The sequence below is a fragment of the Mytilus trossulus genome, chromosome 6 (assembly GCF_036588685.1).
Source record: "Mytilus trossulus isolate FHL-02 chromosome 6, PNRI_Mtr1.1.1.hap1, whole genome shotgun sequence".
Lineage (NCBI taxonomy): Eukaryota > Metazoa > Mollusca > Bivalvia > Mytilida > Mytilidae > Mytilus > Mytilus trossulus.
The window spans coordinates 83,063,087-83,069,151 of record NC_086378.1 but is presented as its reverse complement, the minus strand read 5'-3'; positions in this window follow the sequence as shown (position 1 = coordinate 83,069,151).

The window sequence follows — 6,065 nt, the reverse complement described above, 5'->3', positions numbered from 1 at the left end:
GAAACCAATTTTTTTACATTGTCATTTTGGGGCCTTTTATAGCTGACTATGCGATATGGGCTTTGCTCATTGTTGAAGGTGGTACGGTTACCTATAAATGTTAATTTCTGTGTCATTTTTGTCTGTTGTAGAGAGTTGTCTCATTGGCAATCATACCACATCTTCTTTTTTTTTTTAAATTCAATTAAACGAACTGAACATTTCTTTTTTACACGTTTTAAAGCACATTTCATTATTCAATATTTAAAATCAACTATCTGTGAGTTCATTTATTTATAATTGTAAAACTTGAATTCTAGTGTCCTAACAATCCTGCTTATGACACCCGTCATCCTTACCCAGCCTCTTCTGTGCGTCAGTAAGGTTCTGCTGTCAAACGTTCAGTAAGGATCAATGGATACTTTTAAGGTGGTATAAAAATGTTTTCTAATAAAAAATGACATTTGCTTTTTTAATTGAATTGGCTTTACTATATTTCTGAATTGACCTATAGAAATTATGTATCATACAAATAATAAGTGGTGTTTTATATTTAGTTCTTTATTCGGGCAATACATATTGCTACAGCAGTTAGTTGTTCAAAAGGAAAATGACCTTTAGAATATGTTCATGAAATATGTCATAATCACAATTATATTCCTGCTTTGATTAGCTGGTTCAGGGAAGGTCTACTTCTGTGAAATATGAAAATGAGGTAATTACGCAAATAAATGACCGGTATGTGTCACCGACATAGAAGGAGCACAGAAGATACAATCGAGGAATAAAATCTCGATCGTAAGTCAAAAATACAGACAACACTGATTTCGGAAGAAAAGATGACAGAACCACGACAGTCGATACTTCAATATGCGGAAAATTTAAATTAGAGCAAAATGAACCTCAACGTCAATACGCTGGTTCAACTAGTGCATATACGTCTTTATGTTCCTTATGCACATGCATTCTGAAATATGAAGCTGTATTCAAATATCTTACGCCTCCAGCACTTGATAGCTATCCCTATGTTTTGCCTTCAGCAACGAAACGACTTTCTTCGTAGGCGAGACATAAATGGGGAAATTTCTGACAGCTGTCTCAGGTTAACGAAATGTTGTTGATTTAACTGCTTTGCCTCGTGTATCGTTACTTTTACACAGTGTCAAGCAGAAAATACATTAATACTTTGAATACAGAATTTATATCGTTTCCTTCAGGTTGCTTGAGGTAAAATTTTCTGATGATTAAAAAAACAGATTACTATATACAAGTGTTGTGAACAAATATGTACTTTCACTTGTTAAATAAGTCATATAGAGATAATAAATGGATTATTTAAAGTCTGGAGGGAGGACAATTTTATTCCATCTAAGATCACTTAATCTTCATAATCAATCACAGCTAACTTGATTTACATTAAAACAAGTGTACTATAGGGGTAGACGGAACTGTCTCATATCCAAACATTATACATTGTTTAAATTTGTAAAGCTACCACCCAAGAAAAGGGTTATATGCAAACTAAACAATGAGAAAACTATGTGTGTAGCTGGTATTTGCTGGCTGACATGCACGTATAAGGATAATTGAATTTCATCACCACAAGTTGAGGTTTGAGGCCAGCTCAGTACATTTACTGAACAGCAAAATGCGCTCTATCTACAGGTTTGTGACATTCGTTATCGTTGTTTTTTTTTTCATTTAGAAAAATTAGCAAAAGTTCTAAAAGGTGCTTACATCTTTAACAGAAAACACCACCAGAATAAATCAACTAGACACGAAGGTGAAGAAAACAATGTTTAATTATAAATAACAATCAAAGTACTGAAGAACTAAACATCTGATGACTTCAAATTCTTTTTGATGGTCAAAAGCACTTGTCTCAGAAAAAAAATTCACATATTTCTTTACTTGAAACTGAAGTTAATGTGCAGAGATATGTTTTTTTCTGAGACAAGTTCGTGCTCGGATAAAGATTAAATGACAGGAAATCAAACTTCACCGTAATAACGATTGTATTGTAGTGATTGATACACATCAGTATACACTGATTTGCTGTTGAATATTATATCAAAATAACAGTAACAGGTATATATGATTTACACCCATTTGTATATCATTCTATTCTACTGTTCTAATAATAATGCTATGCAGGTTCATGGTGGACACTTTTCTGTAAAAAGGACATTTTTCTAAAATATTAGATACGAGTAGGCATTCATATTTTCCCGCAAAAACAATTAAAGAGTTTCCGGTCCTTGTCGATACTGTCGCGAAACGTTCTTGAGAAATTATTCCGCATGCTTTAACACAATTTTTCGGTACGTGTGCATTGATTTAAAAAAATATTAAAAATTTATCTACTTATGTATATATACTTTTAAACATTTTCATATTAATAATTTAAGTTGTAAACAAAAATATTTGTTATTGAAAAAATATTTTGTTATTTAAGGTGGTATCTAACACTTTCACTAAAATCGATTTGGCTCGTTTGATTTAAATAAAATTTTGCCCAGTATTTACTTTGACCCTGTGACAAAAATATAAAAAAATCAAAAATGTTTAACCAACCGTTTTGTCAGAAAAATTACACTGGTTATATAGCAATTTGACAAACAACAATTTTGATAATTGAGAAGCTTAATATTCCCTTTACAACACAACGTTATTAAAACGTTTAGATGACTTTATCGAGTTATCTCCCTGTAGTGTCGAGTTATCTCCCTGTAGTGTTAGGTACCACCTTAATAAAAAGTATTCATTGATGAGATGTATTTATATCAAACGATAAGGAATGTTATTTTGCACTCGTTTATGTGCTCGTATTTATCATTTTTATAGACCCAAAACTAATGTACATAATTGAATTCTAGGCGATACATTTTTAGCTATATATCGGAACGACCTCAAAATCGACCATCGCGATGTAAAAAAGTGATAACAGATGAATCACAAATGGAGAAAAACAAACAAAATGTTTTAATGGTACTTAATTGAAGCATTTTTGAAGATAAACTGAAAACAACAGAATTGTATTTCCACGGAGACTTCCTTAATTTTCCACTATATAGGTTTACTTGATACTGGGTATTAATTCTAATGGTTCATTTGGAAATGTAGCGAGAAAAAGGTTTCTATAAAACATAATTGAAGCGATTTTCAAAATATTCCAAAGATACGTCATCATACATTTATTGGGTATAATTTCTAATGGTTCACTCGAAAACGTTCTGCCTTATTTATTTAAAGGCTATCTTTGAATGGAAAAGGTATAAATAGATGTTTTATGCATCATTTGTATATATTTGTATGTATACAACATCCTTCCATTGTACAGTATCACTGTGGTTAATAAACGACGCTGTATCTGTTAGCAGCTTTCAATAGCATTGTCACAATAGTCAATAAATGTTGAAACATATCCAATTTTAGGATATGATCTCGATCACTTTTAATCTAAAAGTCATATGGTTTTGTATATGTAATTGTGCTTCTGTTTCTGACATCTTATACTTCACCTTTCTGTACTATCATTGTGAGTGACATTAATTGTGGACATGAAACTAAATATTATCTGAAAATATAATTTTTGAACGGTAAAAGACTCAGAAATTTAGGTAACAGTCAAATGAATCCTGTCGATCCGTATAGTTACATGCAGATGTTTAATAGATGTCTTATCTAGGCAACGATAGCAATAGGTCCAGGGGTCAATATAGGGAGAGGTGGGTAATAAAGGCTGCGGAACTAGTGAAATTTGATGAACATGCAAAACATCAAATTTACTGGTATTATTATTATGAAAATATGCAGAAACAAAACGATCCGAAGAATAGTAATAAATTTGACAATGCTATGAGATAAATTAAAGGAGTACAATCAGTAAAAAATGTCGGTTGTTCCAAAACATAATATCAACTTTCTGTTGGTGATTCGTAGCTTCAAACGGTTGAAGTACCTTCTTCGTGGGCCTTCATAAAGGACGATTGATGAATTGATACTTTTTTTTTTTTAAATATAAAACATATTTTATTAACAATCGCCTGTTACATCAACCCTCAGTTGCCCAGGGGAGCAACTAAGGGGGCCCCAATTGTTACAGTCTCATTTGTCGGGGAAAAATCAAATGAGAAAAAAAACTCCCACTATAAATTATTAACATCAACCCTCAGTAAAAATATTATCTGTCCTTGTACAAATGTACATGTACCTGCAATCATTATCGATCTATATATCTTTACCTCTCACCATATATAATTTTTTTAAATAAAGTTTGTTTTGTATCTTTATTTCTCACAAAAGCTACCTGTATTTATTAAGCAGTTTCAAAGTTACCGTACATCAAGTCTTTTGTTATGTTAATTTCAATTACATTTAAATTCTGGTCATGTGATTATTTACCACGTGCGATTTGTTAAAGGGATGTGTTACAGTAGTTCATTCATAAAAAATGAATTGATACTTATTTATTGGTGTCTCACAGTTATCCGTTATAGGATGATTATCTTTTATCCAACAAAGAATAATTTTTATCTTCATTAGTAATAGTAAACTTCATTCATGTTTTCTCTGACTATTTTAAAAGACGTGTTTACACTAAATTCATTGGATGTTGGATGTGTACTGATTGGTATTTTAGTCTTAGATGCATGATTGTTTTTAGTTGTTAGTGTGTTTGAGCTAACTGTCAGTAACTGAGAGTACTATAAGATCTGTACTTAGTGTATTTTTGTTGTTTTGATACACAAGTACCCAGCCACATCTATTCTGTGTTTTTGTTAGACGTATTTCCATCTGATGAGTTAAGCCTTATTTTTTATAGTTCGTTCTTATGTTTACTGTTACGTCATTGTCCCAGGTAAAGGAGGAAGAGGTCAAATAACATGTTAAACTCCGTCACATTATGTATGAATGTGCCTGTTCCAAGTCAGGAGCCGGTAATTCAGTGGTTCTTGTTTGATGATATGTTACATATTTATTTTTTCGTTCAATTTTTGTACATAAATTAGGCCGTTGGTTTTCTCGTTTGAATTTTTTTTTACATAAGTTTTGTCATTTCGAGGCCTTTTATAGCTGAATATGAGATGTGGGATTTGGTCATTGTTGAAGGCCGTACGTTGACCTATAGTTGTCAATTTATGTGTCATTCGGTCTCTTGAGAAGAGTTGTTACATTGACAATCACATCACATGTTCTTTTTTATAAGTATTTCTTTTTGTGCAAAAACTTAAAACAGCAAAAGCAAACAACTAAAATGTTTTTAAAAAGAATAAAAACTAAAAGTATACTTGTTTTTGTTGCCGTTTGATTTTCCGTTTTAACAACATTTTGTCTGTTGATTAATTGATTAATTAAAAGACTGTTTCTGGTTTTAAATTTTGTGACGGTTATTCACAAATGATCTTTGTTATAGATCTACAGGATAGAAAAACGTAGAAGTAGTTTTGCTATATATATTTTTTTATGATCACAGGTGTTTTTGTTTATGTATGTGTGTGTGATAATGTTCTAAAGCTCTATTATGAAGTATCTTTCTCGTCACTGTCTGTCAGACTATATTATATCTAACAAAGAATAACAAAAATGCCGAACTCCAAAGCGAATCCGAAAAAGGTAGGTCCGTAAAAACTAACTGAATCAATCATATTCACCAAATAAACCCAGTAACAAGAGGCTGTCAGAAAGACAGCAAACCGGATTTATTAACATTTATTTGTGTCCTGGCAATATCACAAGAACCATTACTGATGAATGGTGAAAATGATAATCGTCAATATCAAATTTGACCTCGATTTTGTAGTCAGTATCAACATATTTAAATTTGAAAAGCTTAGATTGAACGGTTCATGAGTAAATGCAACAACGTGAATGGAAACACCATTTTTCAATCTTTCAAGAACCATAACTCCTGAACGATACAAGTCAAAATCGTCATTATTGAACTTGACCTCCATTTTGTCATCGGTAATAACATATTAAAATTTGGGGTGCTTTGGTAGAACAGTTCTAGTGTTAATGCACGGACACGACTGAAAACTCCATTTTTCAATCTTTCAAGAACCATAACTCCTGAACGGTAAAAG